Genomic DNA, 22,767 nt, shown 5'->3' on the forward strand with positions numbered 1-22,767 from the left:
TTGGTGGTTGTAGCAAATGAGAGATAGAGTTATGAGAGATAGGGTTTATTCCCTAGACTTAGGTCCTTTGGCCTAAGTTCTCTCAAATTCTCAAAATAGCCAACAATGACTCATTTTTAGAGTTGGAGTGGCCCAAACACTCCTTTGGCCACCAAATTCGCTGGGTAGGTGCCCTAGGGCCCAGTTAGGGCTCGAGTAAAATTTGAGAAAAAACGGATGGACGATTGTGGGGTTTGAGTCGACGGTTCTGATCTTTAAATGGCCCTTAGGGGTCCATTTTGGTGATTGGAGTGATTCTGGTGGTCCTCTGGCTTTGAAATTTCTAGGATGGATGCTTCATGACCCGATGAAGGGCCATGCAAAATTTGGGGACGATCGAACTTAAGGTTTGATCGTGCGGGTCCGATTTGTGATCGACGGTCACCGTCCCATGATCGGGTCCCAGAGTTGGTGGACGGGTGTAGGAAAATCTATTAGACCTCCACCGTAAATATGGAAAAGATCTGATGGTTGGTTAGCCTGGTATCTCGGCTTCATTTGCAAGCGCCATATTTTGGTCCTGGCAATGGTGGGGTGCATTTAGTCAGTGACAGATCCCACTTTTGGGTGTCCGCTGGGTCTGCGGTCTGCAATGGTCCACAAACCCAGTGAGTTCTATGGTTCCCTAAATTTTTAGATTTTTCTGACCTTCCCGCTTCGCGGTACAGCCCGCATGGGCTGTAGCTCAGTGTAAATGGTCATCCGGCTTGGCGGCCCGCACTAGGCCTTATCATGGCCTGTCTGGTTTATTCAAATGGGTTAATCCTTGGTTAATTAGCTTATGGTACCCCCACCGCATATGTTTTAATCGATCGGTTCCGTGGAAAGTCCCACGTGGACGCCCCAGGACACTGCACTGGTTGGATGGGTGGTTACAATCTACCCCCCTTACAAATAAATTTCGTCCTCGAAATTTGTACCTGATCATATTGCTGAAGCAGGGTTGGGTAATGCTTGCGGACCTCTACTTCCGTCTCCCAAGTGGCCTCTTCTTCATCGTGATGGGTCCATAGTACCTTGACTTACGGGATGACCTTGTTGCGTAGGACTTGCTCCTTCCTATCAAGAATTCGAGTGGGTCGAAGAATGTATGTGGCATTTTCCTTAAGTTTCACATGTTCCCACTTGATGATATGCGAAGGATCGGGGACGTACTTCTTCAACATTGATACGTGGAAGACGTTATGCACCCCGGCCAGAGGCGTGGGTAGGGCCAAGCGATAAGCAACCGCACCAACACGGTCCAAAATCTGGAATGGCTCGATGAACCGTGGCGTGAGCTTTCCTTTCTTGTCAAAGCGTAAAACGCCCTTCATTGGGGAGATCTTGAGAAATACGTAGTCCCCAGCTTTAAATTCCAAGTCCCTTCGCCTTGTGTCGGCATAACTTTTCTGCCTGCTTTAATCCGTCAAGAGGCGGCACCGAATAATTCCAATCTTTTCGGTTGTGATCCGCACCAGATCCGGTCTTAATAAACTCTTCTCACCAATTTCCTCCCAGCAATGCGGGGCTCGGCATGGACGCCCATACAAGGCCTCATAAGGAGCTATACCGATGCTAGCTTAGAAGCTATTGTTGTAGGCGAACTTGGCATATGGGAGGCAATCGTCCCAACCCTCCTGGAAGTCCAGAACACAAGCACGCAACATGTCTTCCAAAATCTGGTTCACCCGTTCGGTTTGTCCATTTGTTTGCGGGTGGAAGGCGGTGCTAAACTTCAGTTTCACTCCCATAACTTCTTGAATGCGGGTCTAAAAGATTGACGTGAAATGAGTATCCCGGTTCGACACAATCTCCAAAGGGACACCATGGAGTAGCACTATCTCCTTAATATACAATTTAGCCAAGTCATCGGCGGAGCTAGAAGTCTTGATTGGCAGGAAGTGGGCTGATTTGGTTAGCCGGTCCACAATCACCTATATCGAGTCGTGCCCCTTTCTAGTCTTGGGTAACCCGACAATGAAGTCCATAAATATGAAGTCCCATTTCCATTCCGCTATGGGCATGGGCTGCAACAGGCCCGGTGGTCGGCGGTGTTCAGCCTTAACTTATTGATAGGTGAGGCATCGGGATACATATTCCGCTATTTTCTTTTTCATGTTGTCCCACCAATAGGTTCGCTTTAGATCCCGGTACATCTTTGTACTACTAGGATGCATCGCCAACTTGAAATTGTGGGTGGCATTTAGAACTTCTTCTCGTAGTCCCTGGAGGTTGGGAACACAAACGCAGCCTCGGTATCGCAATCCCCATCGGTACCTACTCTCCATTCGGACTTCCCATCGTTCTATGCTCCTTCCCTCATTTTCTTCAATAGCTCATCGCCCTCTTGGGCTTCAATGATTTTACTGTCAATCATTGGTTGGGCTTGAATGTGGGCTATGAACTCATAAGGTTCCTCCACTATCAGCTTCATGTCGAAGTCCCGAACGAACTCCACCATGTCCCACCCTCTCACCATTAGCAGGGCCGTAAACTCAATTGTCTTCTTATGACTTAAGGCATCTGCCACCAAGTTGGCCTTGCCAGGATGATATGAGACGTCAAACTTGAAGTCTTTCAACGTCTCCATCCAGCGACGCTGTCTCATATTCAGGTCCTTTTGGGTGAAGATGTATTTGAGGCTCTTATGATCAGAGAAGAGCTCAAACTCCTCACCATAGAGATAGTGCCTCCATATCTTCAATGCGAAAACTACTGCCGCAAGCTCAAGGTCATGTGTAGGGTAGTTCTCCTCATGCTTCCTTAACTGAGACGCATACGTAATTGCCCTGTCTTTTTGCATGAGTACACAACCCAAACCCACATGAGAGGCGTCAGTATATACGGTGTACTTGACCCCTTGCTCGGGTAGCACAAGCACAGGTGCTGACGTCAACTTGTCCTTCAACTCTTGGAAAACCGTCTCTGCCTTTTCATTCCAGGCAAATTTGAGGTCCTTCCGAGTTAGCGGGGATAGCGGCCGGGCTATCTTCGAGAAGTCTTTAATGAATCTGCGGTAATAGCTTGCAAGACCAAGAAAACTTCGCACTTCCGTAACCGACTTCGGTTGCTTCCAATCCTGTATCGCCGCCACCTTGGCGAGATCCACAGATATCCCTTCTTTAGACACTACATGACCCAGAAACTTGACCTCCTCCTTCCAGAAGGCGCATTTCCTAAATTGCGCAAACAGTCAATTTTTCTTTAGGGTTTCGAAGACTGCCCTTAAATGTTCTCCATGCTCTTCACGGCTCTTTGAATAAATCAATATGTCGTCAATAAACACGATGACGAATCTGTATAAGAAGGGCCTAAGGATTCTGTTCATGAGGTCCATGAAGACCGCTGGAGCATTGGTGAGCCCAAAAGGCATAACTAGAAACTCGTAATGGCCAAAATAGGCCTGAAGGCCGTCTTCTGAATATCCTCGTCCCTAACTCACAGCTGATGGTACCCCGATTTTAAATCGATCTTTGAAAAATATTGAGCACCCCTCAACTGGTCGAATAAATCGTCGATTCTAGGCAGCGAGTATTTATTCTGAACCGTCACTTGGTTCAGCCTTCTGTAATCCACACATAGTCGCAAAGAGTCGTCCTTCTTCTTTACGAATAGGACCGGGGCTCCCCATAGCGACACGCTGGGCCGGATGAAGCCTGACTCTAGCAAATCATTGATTTGAGTCCGCAATTCTTTCATCTCACATGGGGGCATGCGGTAAGTAGGCAAAGAGATGGGCTTGGCTCCAGGAACCAGATCAATCATGAAGTCTATCTCACGTCGAGGCGAAAGTCCAGGTATGTTTTTGAATACGTTCCAAAAATTCTGGACCACGGGCGTGTCCGTTATCGAAGGCCCAGTATATCCGTCCTCCAATGAAGCATAACACAAAATCTTTCGTTCGTAGCTGACCTGGACCAGAAATGTGAGGGAAGTGCCGTCATCCTCATGTATCTTTACTGTCTTTGCATCACAATCAATTTTCGCTTTCACCACCGTCAACCAGTCCATGCCCAGGATGACGTCGTAGTGGAAGATTTTGGTCACTATCAAATCCACATGTGCTACCGTGCATCCCAAGTCGATGGGGTAATCATAGTATATCTTCGTCGCCTCTGAAAAAGTACCAGCGGCAGCGATAATATTTACCCCCACAAAGGGGCTAGGGCGTAGCCCCAAATGCTTGACAGTTGCATGGGATATAAGAGAAGCAGTGGACCCGGTGTCCACTAAAAGGAATATGGGAGTACCTTGAATGTGGGTCGTCACCTCAAAGGCCGTAGGAGTAGGGACTGCCGCATCTTGGCCCTCAACCGCTAGGGCATGCACCCGAGCCTGCTGTGGAAAATTTAGCCGCTGCATGGGCTGTTGTGGGGGTCTAACCTGTGGTGGTGGGGGACGACGAGACTGCTGGCTAGGCCCCATCGCCTGTAGGGGCGAAATCTGTAAGGCCTGCTGTGGGGGCCTAATGTTGCGCTGTGGCGGTGTGAAGCCAAGGTCTCTCATCCTCGTAAAATAATAGGGCTCTGAATGTCCCACTCTCCTATAATAGGTACATATCTGGGCAGGTCGCGTAGAAGGGGCCGGTGTGGCGGCGAGTCGGGGTGTGAGTTAGGGCGCACCCTTTTTCCTGTAAAAGAGGAGGACGGTCCTTCCACCTTGATCCGTAGCCCTAACTGTGAACGGTTTCGGGCGACCAGCTCCTCATTCTGCTCCGCCTTGATGGACATCTCGATAAGCTCGACGTATGTCCTGATGTTGGCGCAACATATCTTGGAGTGAATACCGCTCCTCAAGCCTGCCGAAAATCGCCTCATCTTAATCACCTCGCTGGCGATCATCTCGGAAGCATAGCGCGACAATTCCGTGAATCGGTTTTTGTATTGCGCTACTGTCATGCCTCCTTGCTGTAGGCGGAGGAATTCATTTTCCCTCTCATGTTGATACGTTTGAGGGAGATACTTTCCATTAAAGCGGGCCTCGAACTCCTCCCACGTCCACACGTGGCCTCAGGGATGGATCGGAGGACGCTTTCCCACCATAAATCTACCTCCTTCTCAAAAAGATAGGAAATGAGCTCAACGCTCTCTGCCTCGGTACAATGGAGAGGCCTAAGCAGTTTGGTGACCCGATTGAGCCAGTACTCCGCTTCTTCGGGCGGTGGGTGCCTGCGAACGTAGGCGGTCTATACCTCTGGAACCGCTCAAATAGGTTGCTCACGTTATTTGCGGGTGCGATTAGACCGGGTGGCGCCGGTTGTGGTACACCCATGTTCTAGGCCATGGCCCCCATCATAGTGGCCATCATCTACTGTTGTTGTTGCATGAGAAGCAACATCTGGTCTGCTCGATCCATAACCGGCGGCAGAGGAGGTATAGATGCCGCGGCCTGCGATGGCGGAGCACTCGGGGCTGCCTCTTGGGTAGTGCTACCTGTATTCTGAGATCCATTTCCGCCTAGGGGGCCTTGCGGATCGTCAGGGAGGAGGTCCCTTTCGACCAAGCCACCGTGAGGAAGACGGACGTATCGACCCTCCGGTCGAGGAGGCATTTCCTGTAAAATATCCTTGGACGAATTAGGTGCTAAAACATCTCTCAAACTCAGTCATGCGTACATATGCAAGATCCATATACAATCCATTTGTGCATATAGGCGTCACTCATATAAGCATTTCCATAGCAATAAGAAATTTTCGAGGCAATCCATAACTTCACATTGATTTCAAAATGCCATTGGTATGACCAATTACATGTTGCAGCATGGATTACGAGCATTACTATCACGCCAAACGAAAGTAAAATACAAACTAGTCAAGTAAGGGTCCTAACTATCTCCCAGTACATGAGTTTTGACTTAATTAGCTTAAAAACAACTACTAGTTATCAATACGACTGTGAAACTACTCGTCTGAGTCAGGTGATAGCGGGGGCACTTCTTCCCCCTTACTACAGCAGATTAGGGCCTTTATGGCTCAGTACATCTTCTTGTTCCATTTCTCTTGCTTCTCCTGGTTCCTTGCTTGAGTCTTCCTGATCTGTGTCACCTCTGCCTTAAGCGCATCCAAACGCTCACGCACGTCTGGGATGGTAAGCGGTTCCCTGCCAGCTCCTTCGATCTCGTTCGCTCCCTTTTCCCCTTCAACTTCTTCCTCCTCCTCATCCTCATCTTCATCCTCTTCCTCCTCGCTTCTGCCACTATCGCCTTCTTCTTCGATTGGATCCCCGTATCGATCAATGTGGGCCTGCCGCTGCTTTGGGCCTATCTTCATATTATTCAACATGTCATCTCTCAAGATCAGCGTCGATACATAATTTTTGTCCGATCCACCCACGCCATACTGCTAAGCCAGCCGACAAACTAGACGGCCGAATGGGAGGCATACATCTTTCCGAGTCGCCCTGGCGGCCCTCACGATCTGGTGGAGTACTATGCTAGGGAGACATACGTCTGCTCCCTGGCTTACTTGATATAGGAACTCCACCATATAATGGGGGCACTCGGTACGGTTCTTCAACCTTGGATAAATATTATAAGTGCTAATACGGTGAAGTATACGGTATTCTGGGGTCAAGCTGGCCGCACTCAGGCCGACTTCTCGCCTCCATTGGACAACCTGTCCGCACAGGAAGCGTGCCCGCTCGTTGCGGGCTTGACTCGTATCCAGGTTTCCTTCCTCAATCTGCACCTCTCCCAGTGGCACGCCCAGCACGTCTACAATGTCCGCCACCCCGAACGAGAACCTCTTACTTCCCATCACAAGATCAAAGCCTAAGGGCTTGAATTTTGGATTTCTGATCCGCACGTAGAAGGCTCTAGCCCACCCTTCATCCACTTGGGAGTCTCTATAGAATATTTGGCCCCATCCCTTTTCCATGAACCGACCGAGTAGGGCGATATTATCGAACAAGTGCTCCTCTACGGAGGCTTCGAAGGCGACGTTACGTACTTGAAAATTTTCCACGTCTTCAACGGGTGGTTGGGACGCCTGAATCGCGAGAGCCCTTCGAGAGTCATTCTTCTGCTTTGATCGAACTTCCGAGATCTGCTTCCCCTTCGTATCGGCCCTTTGCTTGCTTCCCCTTTCCCGGCTCGGTCCGGGCTCGGCGGGAGCCGACCTCTTCTTACCCATGATGATAGGATCACCAGGATGGAGAAGAGGGAGACAACGGTTACTAAAATAGTCATTTCCTTTGGCTAAGATGGATTTGGGAGCGAGAGATGTGGGTGGATCGTTGGAGAAACGGTCTTAGGAGAGGCTTGAGGGTAGACCTAGGAATGGGTTTAATGTTGGGTTTGGGATGGGTTCATTGAAGAGGTAGTTGCGGTCGGTCTAGAGATTTGGGAAAAAATAGAGTTTGGGAATGGGAGTTGAAGAAGGGAAATGTAGAAGAGGAGGTGGGTTTTTTTTTTTTTTTTTTTGAGAAAGAGCTTGAGAATGAGAGAGAGGGATGAGATATGTGGAGGAAAGGAAATGTGAGATGGGGATAACTCCCCTCTTTTTGTGAGAAAGGACTTGAGAATGAGAGAGAGGGAAGTGAGAAATGTGAAGGAGAAGAGGAAATGGGAAATGGAGAAGAAGAGAAGATGGGTTTCCTATGGATTTGGGAGAATGGAATGTGATGGAGGGAGAGGTAGGGCGTGCTAGGGTGTTTAGAGTGCTATGGGAGTGAGTCCCACCCAAAATCGGATGGTCCAAGGGAAACATCACGATTTTGGCCTCCAAACGGGGCCCACGCCGGACAGGTAGGGTCCCGCGTGCACGCTGGACTATCGGGCGGGGTGCCACGCCAAGCGTGCGGGGTCCCGCATGGTCACTGGATGTCGAGCGGGGTGCCACGCTGAGCGGGCGGGGTGCGCGCGTGGTCGCTGGACCATCGGGTGGGGCGCGCGCGCATGGGCGTGGTGCCGCGCGAGCAGCTGGCTGGTGGGCGGGGTGCGCGGGGGGGCGGATAAGGGCCGGTGGGGTCTGGTTGTTCCGCGATTTCCCGACCACCAGTAAGGCCCCCGAGGAGGTCCTATATATGGATTTGGGGTAGAACGAGCATATCTACGCATTGGGCCTACTAGTTTCATGAGATTCCTCCCGATTAGAGACCCAAGATCCGACTTTCTACCTTCTCTCTAACTCCCGCATCCTTCATTCGCCCACACCTAACTACTCCCGAATGGGTTAGGACTTATATGTTTGGTCCGGTATTACCCCCTTCAGGCTCGGATGAGGGCTCACACCGCCCAATCATTTAGCCTACAGCTCGTCTCTATCAGTATGCGAGGAAGGCCTGATAGTAGAGCGAGACAGGTGTATACCCTAAAACACATATTAAATAAGAATTTCAATCCTTAGTCGACTTGGCTAGTGTCGCTAAGTTGCACCGATTGGGGTAGCAAGGCTAAGTCTCTATTCCTTGTCTGAAGGTGGGGAGGTTCCTAGGGTTTCGTAGCTTCTACGACGCAACCTCTCAAGTCAGCAAATGCGTCAGTGGGTTCATGACCCATGGCCCAATTAATTCCAAGCCATGCTTTGATACCAACTTGTAACACCCTGAAAATCGGGGGTCGCGTATACGCTCAACTCTCGAGTTTCCAAGAGCCATCTTTAGCCAATTTCGTTAATGCATTTATTTAGTTTTAGTTGCGCAGCTTGAAAGTTCTTGGAGCATGAAACATAACCACACTAATCTGCTGAAATGAGCGAATAACAATCATACACTTATATACAAGTCCAAAAGTACAAAAGGGGCGCATGACCCTACCCAATCAATATCACAAAAGAATAGCAAGTCCAAAAGAATAGAACTGAGCTCCCCCGCCCAGTGACCCTACTTCGCCAATCAAGCTGGCGGAGAACCCTCCATCAGCTAGAAGTATGATAGCTCGTCCTCCTCGTCCAGGCATGCCTCGCCAGGCTCCTCCAATCCCGAGTCACCTGCATCTAAGAATGGGTCTGGTTGGTGTTTTAAAACACCGTCCCAGAGTGGGAGTGAGTGATCAACTCAGTGGGTGCTAATAACCTTAAGTTATCACAGGCATCAATTTTAATAGGATCTTAATGAAAAGCAGACAATCACATAAGTCTATGTAATCTTATTAATGCGCATGTATGCGGCATGAAATGATGCATGCCCTCACCACAATGCTCCCTCGTGCGACACCATCTAACGATCGCCAATGCCAACACTCCCTCAGTGCGACCTCGACTGCCGAGTCGCCATCCTAACTAGTGCAATGCAATGCGTTCGTGTTAGCCGAGTTATTAGTTAGGTTCATTCATCCAGCCAATTGGGGAATCTGGTACACCCCACGTATTAATGCCCTAATCTGGGTGCGAGGCCAAGACCCCCCAATGCGTGAGGCCGAGGCCCCGCGGTCCATGATCCCGTCGGGTTCCTCATCCCCGACTTCAAGTACATGAGGAGTGCCAATAGAAAGGGATCGCTCGTGGTCACTACGGGGAGGTGCGGTACCCTAGCGTAGGCCGACAGCTCGGACACAGTATCCCATTCCACCATGCCCGGCTCACGAGGCTGTGGACCAATTCCAAGTGGGTTATTATTGGGCACAACGGTTGTAGGGTGTCCCAAGTTCCATACAAGTATGAGCAAACAGGGTTAACAATCATGGTTGGTCAGATAGTAGGCTAAACCGCACGAGTTCAGGCAAGTGCATGGCAGAACGACATCGGGTGCAAGCAACCCATGTAGTCTAACTACAGTCGCCCACACGCACTCGCGCAAATCCATGGGTTTAGCCTCATGGCGGTCATACCAACGAGACCACCTTAACTCTCCTTGTTTTCTTGACCAACCCTAGGGTTTGGATGGTGGTCCACAACATGTCAACGGATAGGGCTATCAACTAGCAAAATCATCATTATGTTCTCACACCTCAATCATATAATTTGGATTCTACCATTAAGCAAGCTAACATAATTTAGAAGCAATGGTGCATGTGTGTTGTGTGTGTGTGTTGGTGAGGAAGTTGCTCACTTCCTACAACTCATGGAAACAAATTTACATAGGATATAAATAAGGCACGCATGCTATAGGGCATCGTCATATGAGCAATTCCAACAAGACATCAACAAGTGATCATCAAATTTGCACCAAGTCATGTAGGAAGCGAGAACAACATCATGTGAGGAAATCAAATAGAACGTACAATTCCATACCACTCTAAATAAGCATAAATTCCTAAGTTTTCTCTATATTCTCTAAATGCATCAACCAAACAATCAAAATCATTAAACTCATATTGAAATTGGTGCTAGGCCACCTAGGAGTAATAGTCCGCACCTATGGTTCGTTGGAGATTCGGAAAACGCCTTAGGAAAGAGGGCTTTCGGGTCTATCGGCCGGAATCCCTAAACCAAGCTCTTGCATGTTAGAATTCCAAACCAAACCCACCTTCCTACATAGGTTTCATGAAAAAATGGGTGAGAACCTTACCTAGGCAACCCACAGTCGGTTGTTGAAGTCAAGGAGGAGAGTTTCTCCTTGCAAGAGAGGCAAGGTGTTGGAAGGGTTGTCTCTCTTGGGGCCCCACTTTGATCTAGGGTCCACCTTGGATCTCCTCCTTCTCTCTCTCTCCTCTTTACTCTCCTTCACTATCCTTCTCTCTTGGTGGTTGTAGTAAATGAGAGAGAGAGTTATGAGAGATAGGGTTTATTCCCTAGACTTGGGCCCTTTGGCCTTAAGTTCCCTCAAAATTCCAAAATAGCCAACAATGACTCATTTTTAGAGTTGGAGTGGCCCGAACACTCCTTTGGCCACCAAATTCGGTGGGTAGGTGCCCTAGGGCCCGGTTAGGGCCCGAGTAAAATTTGGGAACAAACGGATGGACGATTGTGGGGTTTGAGTCGACGGTTCTGATCTTTAAATGGCCCTAAGGGGTCCATTTTGGTGATTGGAGTGATTCTGGTGGTCCTCTGGCTTTGTAATTTCTAGGATGGATGCTTCATGACTCGATGAAGGGCCATGCAAAATTTGGGGACGATCGGAGTTAGGGTTTGATCGTGCGGGTCCGATTTGTGATCGACGGTCACCGTCCCACGATTGGGTCCCAGAGTTGGTGGACGGGTATAGGAAATTTCATTAGACCTCCACCGTAAATATGGAAAAGATCTGATGGTTGGTTAGCCTGGTATCTCGGCTTCATTTGCAAGCGCCAGATTTTGGTCCTGGCATTGGTGGGGGGCATTTAGTCAGTGCTAGATCCCACTTCTAGGTGTCCGCTGGGTTTGCGGTCCGCAATGGTCCACAAGCCCAGTGAGTTCTATGGTTCCCTAAATTTTTAGATTTTTCTGACATTCCCGCGTCGCGGTACAGCCCGCACGGGCTGTAGCTTAGTGTAAATGGTCATCCGGCTTGGCGGCCCCCACTAGGCCTTGTCATGGCCTGTCTGGTTTATTCAAATGGGCCAATCCTTAGTTAGTTAGCTTATGGTACCCCCATCACGTATGTTTTAATCGATCGGTCCCGTGGAAAGTCCCACGTGGACGCCCTAGGACACTGCACTGGTTGGACGGGTTGTTACAATGATGTATCTGATACTAGGAATTTGTTTTGCCTCAATCGGAATTGCATAATGAAATTTATTATAGTAGTATGAATTGTTTAAGCTCTTAGATGTATGAATTGTGGTGATCTAATATGCTGATTCTGTTCCCACACAATTATGGTAATTAATGTATATTCTGTTTTAGGTAAACTGATTTTATTTTTAGTTTATGGTTGGCCTGCTCGAATTGAAACTTTTAAGATTAACCTAACTAGTTGATTTTTGTGCAACTTTTATGATCCTGCCCTATTGAGTAGTTTATTTTGTCCAAAATGCACAACGACAGTGAAGATGTTCTCTGTCAAGTAGACATGGATAGATTTTCTTTACACAAGTCTTGTTGTCTACGTTGAACTGGCAAATACTAGTGGAGGATTATGTTTTCAGATCTTAGTTAACAAGTTTTTTTTGATATTTACAACCAATGTGGATGTTTCCAACACAATGAAGATGGCCATTTGATAATATTCTGCAGATCCAATGCAGTTTGGCTGTATTCCCCTATCAGCTTTGTATTTGACAGTATTTCCTTACTTTCATTTGTTGAACCTCTTCTTTTTCAGGAGTGGCCTATCTGAATCAGAAATACATTTTCTTGAGGAACTGTTCAGCTTACTTTTTGGCTGCAAGTTCTTTTATACAATTTTCTGTAGCATCTTTTTAAGTTTAGAGTCATGAATTCATCATTAGAATATGGGATAACTGTTTCAATTTTTCAGAATTCTGATGAAAAGTTTCTGTATGTTGTTTAATTTGTGCCATATCTTTAGATTAACCTAGAGACAAAATTGTATAATTCTTTTACAGCAAAAAATAAATTTCTCATATTCCTAACTTACTAACCTAGTCATCTTTTTGGCTACCACATGATTGATAAATTGAGTGGAAGTTTTCTCAAGTATAATTCTTTTACAACAAAAATTAAATTTCTCAGATTCCTAAGCTAGTCATCTTTATTAACTGCCGCATTACTGAAAAATATGAGCAGAAGTTTTCTCAAGGTATTTTTCTTGACCCCATCTTTTCTTTAATTCTCCTACCTCTGGAGGGTGGCCTCCACACTCCATGGCATTTGGAAAGCACCAATCCCTATTTGGCTATCAACGTTTAGCGGGAACAGTGAGGTAGTGGATAGTAACTCATTAGGCGGTAATTTTCATTCCCTACCTAATCTGATTACCTCCGTTAAGATACCTCTTAAGGATTTTACATTCTGGTACCTTCCATTAGATTGCTGTAATGAATGCTAGTTGAAATGGCTGTTTTTTTTTTTAATTTTTTTAATTTTATTGTTTTTTAATGATGAAAATGCTTCTCTACGGGGACTAACTTGAGTAATTCGATATGTTGCATATCCATTAATCAAGTGATAACGTGCGCCTATTTATCACACTATGCCACAACTATTCCAGGACTTGGGAATAAAAAAATTCGACCTGCTTCAATAACATAACTTATTCTCAATCTCTCTCATGGCTATCAACTAGTTCCAACTTTTAAGAGGTTGTACAGGTGGAACTTTTGTGTATAGGAGAAGCTATTGATATGAAGGCAAAGTGTGATGATTCATGATAATGTGCACAACCACCACAATCTAGACCATTCAAAACGTGTGTATTTCGACAAGAAAACAAATGCGTTTAATTCGGGGGATTTATTCAATGATAACAAAGAATTTGATGAGAGAACATTGATCACATTTATTCTGAGTTCATTTACATCCTCGGATTTCCTTGATTATGAAAACAAAGTACAATTAATGCAATGTAATGAATGAAAGAGAAGATAGTTTGATGTAAATTTTGGTAGCATCTCGATAGTTGCTTCAGTCATCTCCTAGAACTTATGAAGAATGTTGAATTGATCAACCAATCTTCAAGGAGATGAGGCTTGTGCGGGCTTGAAACCCTTGATTTGATCGTTGAGATCTGTTTTGAGCATTCTTCCAGTCATCTTCCTTGAAATGTGGAGCGATCCCTTGAAATGTGGCATAGAGACAACTAGGGGACTGAGGCAAATGAATTTACACGGCCAAGATCCGAGAAAATCAGGTCGCTCACGTTAAAGAGCCTAAACAATCATCCAGAATGCAAGATCATGGGGTTTCCACCATCCGTTCAGCTCAAAACTTTGCATATAGACTTAGGAACACAAATTATCCGTACACGTCAAATTTCAGCTCCTGGATCCATGTACAAATGGCTAAACTGTCAGATCAGCCCTAAAATCCTGATTTGGGGCCTTCCTAGCATCTGGATATGCTTCAAATTTGGTCTCAACGTGTTAGATGAGCTAAAAATGCGGATGAACGGAGCAGATTTCTCGCGATCATCACTATGGACCCTGCATGGATATTGCATGTACATAAAGTACATGTATGCTCGACGCGCACCGGACGAGTGTCTCTAGTGAAAGTCGGTTGACTCGACCTTCTTCCTCAAAATCAACTGCGTGCGGACGCTGTTCGTCGGTTCCGAGTAGTGGGGCCCACTCTCCACTCCATTGAATGATCTTATCCGTCCATTCACTCCAAAGAGTGTGTATTACTCCTCTTTAGGTGTCATTTTGTCACCATGCATGCTGTTACAAGATCTTAGCCGTTAATCATAGGATGAACGACGGAGTAGATGACCTCGCAGGCCACACCGATTTCACTCCAAAAAGGGTCATTCCTGGTTGGTTTTTTGCTCTGAATCCAATTTACGGAGTGGAGCTTCCATGAATCTTCAATAAGTGGGCCATCACATTTCACAGAGTCGACGTGCGTCGACTCTATTCGTAACAGAGGCTCCGTTCATTCGTTGTGGGCCACCATCATGGAGTGAAAGATGGATCTGAACCGTTCATCAGGTAGAGGGAGAAAAAAACATCAAAACTATGTTGATCTTTGGCGACCATGTACCTTCACACGATCGTTACATCGATCATAAAGAGACCATTCAGCTGCCGTTGCAGCTTGATTATCTCGGCGGGCCACACCATCAGAGGACCAAAATCATCCATTCACGGTCGAAATCCAGAGAGGAATCCGGTGGATGGTGTGGATCTCTCAAAAGACTGCTATACTGGGCATCACCAGCAACACAGTGGAAGGAGAAATGGAGTTCTTCCTCTGTTTACGTCATGCATAACATTTGAAGATGGCGTTGTGCAGAACTTTGAATATGGCGTTGTGCGGAATCTTTCTTTGGAGAGTGTTGTGCGCGAACTCCATTGTGCGCCGCACGAGCGCATAAAACTCCCTTTATACTTTCTTCTCCCTTTCTCCCTCTTATGTTTCTCCCTCTCTTGTTTCCTGGCCCACCATCTGATCTCCACACACCAAATGAGGCAGAGGAGTGGTATTTATAAGCCTTGCTCTCTTACAAAGTAGTGATCACTACTACTTATCCTTTCACATATGCACATCTACTTCTCTTAAACAACAGTGTCCACCAAGCTCTCCCTTAAATGGTAGTGTACAACCTCTCTTTATTAAAATGACACCCGTACACTCTTTATTACCCAAACACATTCTGTAATGCCTTTTACTAAAATGCCTAAACTACCATTGGACATGGATTTTTACCAAAATACCTAAAATACCCCCGAACATGGATTTTTACCAAATTACCCCGGACATGGATTTTAACCAAAATACCTAAAATACCCTTGGACATGGATTTTTACCAAAATACCTAAAATACCCCCGGACATAGATTTTTACCAAAATACCTAAAATACCCCCAAACATGAATTTTTACCAAAATACCCACGGAGCTGATTTTTACCAAAATATCCCCAGAGCTGATTTTTACCAAAATACCCCCGGAGCTGATTTTTACCAAAATACCCCCTGAGCTGATTTTTACCAAAATACGGAGTGCACAACCCTGAAAAAGATTCGCACCATGAAATTCTCTAACCACTGTAATGGAATATTTTTTATGCCTCAACAGTGTGCCTTATTCATCCAAAAGTGAGTCTGAACACGGTCCAAGTTTAACAAACAGTTCTATGAGGTTTTGCATGTCCCCAGTCAATCTGATTTTGGGGTATGTTCCATTTAAATTGAGCTCCATGACTTGGGCCTTTTGAATTGATGTATGGTGGGTATAAAATTGGTAGAGTTTTTGGAAATCCTCCAATCTAGGGTCATTGAGTGTATGGCCTTGCTTCTTGGGCTGGGTGGATTAAGTGATACTGCCATTATTATTTCCCATCCCTCTCAAAAAACTTGATTTGGACTCTTATTATTATTTTTTTCCCAGAGAAACAGATACTGCCATTTGTGATTTTGCAACCCAACTTTAGGTTTTCTTATTCTTTTCTTGATATTTGCAAGATGTTAATATCATCTCTACATCCTGATTATTTTATTTGGTCTAATGTAGAACTGCATTATTCTATGGGAGTTTTGTGCTCTCTCTTCATCAAATTGCATTGTTGTTTGTTTTATGTTGTGGTATCATAAGGTACACAAACAACATCTTTTTCTTTTCCTTTTTTTTCCCCTCTATAAGGGCATATTTGTAAGTGATGGGAATCGTCATGATTACTTTTGAGATCCGGTCTCTGTCCATAAGTTGAGTCCAACTGTGAAGATTCCCATGGCTACATATGTTAGAAAAATTTCATGAAAGAAATGGATGGCTGGATACCCTCAAAAAAAAGAAAAGAAAAAGAAAAAGAAAAGGATGGCTGTAGAGCCTTATCAAAGTTTTACTATCTGTGCATGTTTCTTGCAGTGTGGGCCACTTGAAGTGGAAAGGCTTAATTTTTGCGATTAACTACATGGTCAGACCCATCTGATTTACTTCTTTGGTCTCTCTTATGCCATCCCATAGCAAAGACCCATCGTTAGATCTTTAGCAAATTCTATGTACCTCCCCTCGAGGTTGGTGCAATACTGTTGCAAAACTATTTTTGGTAGTGGATCAGATAGCTCGCAAAGCTGGAGTTGCTCTCTAAAGTCATTTGTCAGCTATTAATATTCTCCAAATACAAAATTCGAGTTATATTTAACTTTGCATGCAATTTTGAGTTTCTTTTAAGTAATTTTGTATGTTTCGTTTTCTTGATTTTTGTCATATGCTAGTTATTTTAGACTGGGACATGGTGATGAGCTACTGTTTTAAGAGGTTTTCAGGGATTAAAAGTTACTTTTTTTACAGAACAGTCCATGTCTAATCTTAGAGTCAATTTTCAGTTTCTTGTTTTTGTGTTGAATATGTAGCTTTGTTTATGATTCCATCTCTCATATGATTTTGATGAGGGGATTTTTTTTTTTCTCTGTTGATGCAGTTCTCTACATCATAAACATGCTAGCTTGCCAAATTACCAATGTATGTTCTTGGTATCACTTGCCAAGTGTTGTGCTTTTGGTGTGCCTTTATCATTATGCAGGTATTCTAGCATGTCGGTATGGATATATGAGCAAACTAAAGAATATGTCAATGGACGGCTGAAAATAAACGTGGCGATGCTTTCATCCAAGGGAATAATGTTAACATATGTTCATTTTTACTACTAAATGTGATTTTTACTTTTGATTGATGAGGGATGGGGATCAGGGATTGATGACTTACCCAAGTCACTCATCCATGTTTCATCTGGAATCAGGACCAAATGAGTCATGCCAACTTGCCAAGTTACCAACATACCAAGTTACCAACATATTTTCCTGTTCTTATTATTGCATACTTAACTTTCTATTCTTTTATTTTTTCTAGTGTGGTGTTACTGAAGAGCATGAAGACGATGCGGTAAGAAAGAAAGCATTTTCTTTTGAACTTTGCTTACTAGTTAGCTTACATTAGGGCGATGAAGAGGCCATATTGGCCTGTGGGTTTCAAGTTCCCAACCTGAATGAGTTGGGCTTGGACCTGTAACTAGACCCGCTGACAGGCCATGGCTAGATTTACCCTAGGTCTGGCTGGCCTTAGGGTCAATTTGCCCAACCTACTTTTGAGGTAGATTCAAACTATTCTATTGAGCAATAGGTTGGGTTCTGGCTAGACATGACCATTTATTTAAATGGGTCAGGCTTGACTTGAACCCTACCCACTCACACAGGTTATTAATGAGTTGGGCTAGATGACCCGACTCAAAATCCGAAACAAAATAAAGAAAAGTATTGGTAAGTCCATTGTCTAGACTTGAAGATTTCTTAATGGGTCCAATTTATTGAACTTGAACTTGTTAAAATTGGGTTGGGTTCATCGGGTACCCTTATCTTTGAAATCTTAATGGGTCCAATTTATTGAACTTGAACTTGTTAAAATAGGGCGGGTTCATTGAGTACCCATTGACAACCCTACCAACCCACCCTAACATGATCCATGTGATAAACGGGTCATATTTGGGTCAGGGGCTAATATCAACCCATTAAATGGGTCGGCTAGTTTTGATTTCAACCCAACCTAGACCGGACCCAAATTTTAATGGGTCGGGTATAGGTCCAAAACTCTAACTGGATACTTCAATGGGTCCAATACGGGCACCCCTCAACTCGATATAAAAGGGTCATAAATCAAAATCACCCATTTCAAGATCTTTTTGGGGCACGCCCATATACAAATACGAAGTTGGTGGGGCCCCCATCTACAAGTATGGTTTGCCTAGGGATCTTATATGTGTCAAATTGTTTCCTTCGGTGTGGCCCACCTAAATCACATGTCAACATTATTTTTTGGGCCCGATCCTAACATGGGATTACACATCTAATAGTCTGAGTAGACCTCAAATAAACATCTAGGTGGGCCATATAACTAATTACACCCTAAGCACATAATACACAACTTCACTAAATGCGGAATATCATTCACCTCCAAGAGAAGGATAGTCTCTAGGTAGAGGGATTTTTGAGATCCATGTAAAAGTAGATCCAATCTGCTGGAAGACATGGATTGTTTTCTAAATGATCCATTGGCCCTCAAGTTCAAGAGAAGTTTACTTTGGAGGACATCCGGTGTTTTTCTTGGATTTCGAATTTGTTGAAAGATTACCATGCTGGCTAAAAGAAATATAAGATTATTCTATAGTCCAATTTTCATGATTGCAATTGTTTGATCTTCCAATGTTTCTCTTCATATTTTCCAGTTGAAGGAATATGCATTGATGGGTGGGCATTGTTTTATAGAGATCCTTTCCACTGACTGAAGAAGAGTATCTACTGAGGCTTGATGATGTTGCAAACACATTGAAATGTTGGGGAGCTGTCTCACATATTTGGAATAGGCTTGCCAAATTGAAGGAGTGGCCTCGGATAGGAAAGGTAAAGTTACCAAAAAAAAATGTTGGATATGTGCTTGCTAAAAAAAACTTACATGATGAGACTATAATGGTTCTTTATTTTTTCAAGATATTTTCTTCCATGTAAAGTAAACTAGTATGGTCCATATGGTGAAGAGTCAAATTCATTGATACTTTGGAAGAGGATGGCGAATGATGATCCATATGCACGACATGTGGCATACATGTATTGATCGAAACTCAAATCATGGGGCCATCTTTAGAAGGGGCGGGGCCTCAAATTCAGATTGTTTGGGAAATTATAAGTTTTAACCTCTTACTAATGGAAATTTATTCTTTGAATTTTCTTCATTCCTTAATTTTCATTTTAGAGTCCATTTGACGATCACCAATTAGATGGTTTCATTCAGCGTAATATTTGAATCATGCAACATCTAGAACTAGGCCTAGGATTGGAAGTTTTGGATAGAGGTGCACATGTTTACTGCATGTACAATGGCTGCAAGCACAAATGATGGATCATCAGATGTATCGAACGCCTCTTCCAATTCAATTATGTGACTAATTTTATCTTCCTTGTTGTAATATCATATGAGTAATCATCATCATCATCATCATCATCATCTTCTTCTTCTTCTTCTTCTTCTTCTTCTTCTTCTTTTTTCTTTAGAAAGATAAACTAGCTTCTATTAAGAAACTAAAATAGGAGTACAACAAGATATTAGTCTAGCTAGCATGCCTAAAACTAACTTCGATTAAGGAACTAAAATAAGAGTACAATAGGACTTTTATCCAGATTCCAGCCAGCATCATCTTGGCCAGGCTAACATAAACACCTTACAACCAACAAACATGTATCACCTAGGTATCTATGAGATCAAACACCATATTGTCTTGATGCTCCTTGTTTGGTATATATGTCTTCAAGTATTTTAAATAGCTCTACTATGTAGTGTGTAGCTTACACTACGTAGCGTAGCATAACCTCAACAATACGTAGCTCATGAAAATAGCTTAACTCGCATGTAGCCTATCCTACATCATAATTTGCATATGCTACACGTTATGTAGATTACGTTACACGCTATGTAGCTCACATCATGTTTTCAATGATTTGTTACATTTTTCCATTTCTAATAAAAATTAATTAACCTTTGTAATACTTTTAGTAAAATAATATAAATAACAACATTAAATTAGTTTCATTGCTCTTTCTTTACCTTTATACTTAATCATTGCCCTTTCCTATTACTTTTGGTTGCATTTTGTTGCATCAAATATCTTGAAATTTTGTTAAATTTCATTATTAATCAATCTAATCTGGTATAGAATATCATGATATTGGTGCAACCAAGTGCCTTGATTAAAAATCTAGAAGTTGTGTGTAGCTTATGTAGCTTGCGCCTCACACTTTAAAGGGGTGAACGCTATGCTACTCGCTATTCACTATTCGCTATTTAAAACACTGAATAGGAAATGCTAATGTCCTACCTTCTGATACTAGGAATTTGTTTTGCCTCAATCGGAATTGCATAATGAAATTTATTATAGTAGTATGAATTGTTTAAGCTCTTACCTATATGAATTGTGGTGATCTAATATGCTAATTCTGTTCCCACACAATGATGGTAACTGATGTATATTCTGTTTTAGGTAAATTGATTTTATTTTCAGTTTATGGCCAGTCTGCTCGAATTGAAACTTTTAAGACTAACCTAAGTAGTTGATTTTTATGCAACTTTTATGATCCTGCCCTCTTGAGTAGTTTATTTTGTCCAAAATGCACAAGGACAGTGAAGATGTTCTCTGTCAAGTAGACATGGATAGATTTTCTTTTCACAAGTCTTGTTGACTACCTCGAACTTGCAAATACTAGTGGAGGATTATGTTTTCAGATCTTAGCTAATAAGTTGTTTTGATATTTACAACCAATGTGGATGTTTCCAACACAATGAAAATGGCCATTTGGTAATATTCTGCAGATCCAATGAAGTTTGGCTGTATTCCCCTATCATCTTTGTATTTGACAGTATTTCCTTAGTTTCATTTGTTGAACCTCTTCTTTAATAGGAGAGGCTTATCTGAATCAGAAATACATTTTCTTGAGGAACTATTCAACTTACTTTTTGGTTGCGAGTTCCTTTATACATTTTTTTTGTAGCATCTTTTTAAGTTTAGAGTCATGAATTCGTTATTAGAATATGGGATAACTGTTTCAGTTTTCCAGAATTCTGATGAAAGGTTTTTGTATGTTGATTAATTTGTGCAATATCTTCAGATTAACCTAGAGACAAAATTGTATAATTCTTTTACAGTAAAAAATAAATTTCTCATATTCCTAACCTAGTCATCTTTTTGGCTGCCACATGATTGGTAAATTGAGTGGAAGTTTTCTCAAGTATAATTCTTTTATAGCAAAAATTAAATTTCTCATATTCCTAAGCTAGTTAGCTTTATTGACTGCCGTATGACTGAAAAATATGAGGAGAAGTTTTCTCGAGGTGTTTTTCTTGACCCCATTTTTTCTTTCATTCTCCTACCTCTGGAGGGTGGCCTCCACACTCCACAACATTTGGAAAGCACCAATCCCTATTAGACTATCAGCATTTTACGGGAGCAGTGAGGTAGTGGATAGTAACTCATTAGGTGGGAATTTTCATTCCGTACCTAATCTAATTACCTTCGTTGAGATACCGCTCGAGGATTTTACATTCTGGCACCTTCCATTAGATTGCTGTAATGAATGCTAGTTGAAATAGCTTTTTTTTTTTTTTGATGAAAATGCTTCTCTACAAGGACAAACTTGAGTAATTCGATATGTTGCATATCCATTATTAGTAGGCAGGTGGCTACTGACAGTATTTCGTGGGCCCTGCATGATATATATGTGTTTTATCCAAGCAGTTTATCTATTTTTATAATCATTATAGAGCACTAACCCAAAAACTAGAGAGATCCAAATCTCGAGTCGACCACACCACAAGAAAACAGTGTCAATTGAATGCCCACCATTAAAAACTTCCCAGGGCTCACTATAATGTTTATTTGTCATCTAATCTATTGATTTGGTCACTCACACCTGGATAAATATAAAACACAAATATCAGATTAATCCAAAGCTTTTATGGCCATTAAGAATTTTTTAATGGTGAGTGTTCAATCACCACTCTTTCCTATGGTGTGGCTCGTATGAGATTTTTATTTCCTCATTTTTTGCTCCATGCCATAACATAATTCGAAAAAAAATGAATGAAAGGCGTCGATAAGTACACAATCGGTATCCGAGAAGCGGATTGGCTGGTGTACCGCACACCGATATGTCGTGTATTGGCATCACCAAGTTCTGTGGGTCCCATCACGAGGTATGTGTTATATCCCAACTGTCCTTTCATCTAGCGAGATCGTTCTATGGCTTTATCCCAAAAATAAGACAAATCCAAAGATCAAACGGACCATACTACAAAAAGCTATGGGGATTGAACGTCTACCGTTGAAACCTTTTGGGTGTCACAGAAGTTTTGGATCGATATGATATTAGTTTTTCCTCTTCATCGAGGTCTATGTGACCTTATGAATAGATTGGATGGAAAATAAACATATGGTGGGCCTACAAATATTTTAACAGTGAGAATCATTGTCCCATTACTATTTCTGATGTGGTCCACTTAAGGTTTGGATATGAATCATTTTTAGTATCATGCTCTAAAATGATCTCACAAAATGGATGAACGGTGTGGATATAATAAACACATCATTTTCGAGCCATGTAACCTTGATCTCCTTTGAATCGTCCTGACAACTCGGAGCTCGAGGAGCAGCAACGGCCATCCTCGCATGACACGTACCCACAGAGCCATATCGCTGTGTGCGATAGACAAGCGAATCCGCTTCCTTGAAAAAGGGGATGGACGGGGAGGATTTCTCACAAAAATCACGGTGGCCCACCTACTCTTGCTT

Source organism: Magnolia sinica, chromosome 11, assembly GCF_029962835.1.
Source record: "Magnolia sinica isolate HGM2019 chromosome 11, MsV1, whole genome shotgun sequence".
Classification (NCBI taxonomy): domain Eukaryota; kingdom Viridiplantae; phylum Streptophyta; class Magnoliopsida; order Magnoliales; family Magnoliaceae; genus Magnolia; species Magnolia sinica.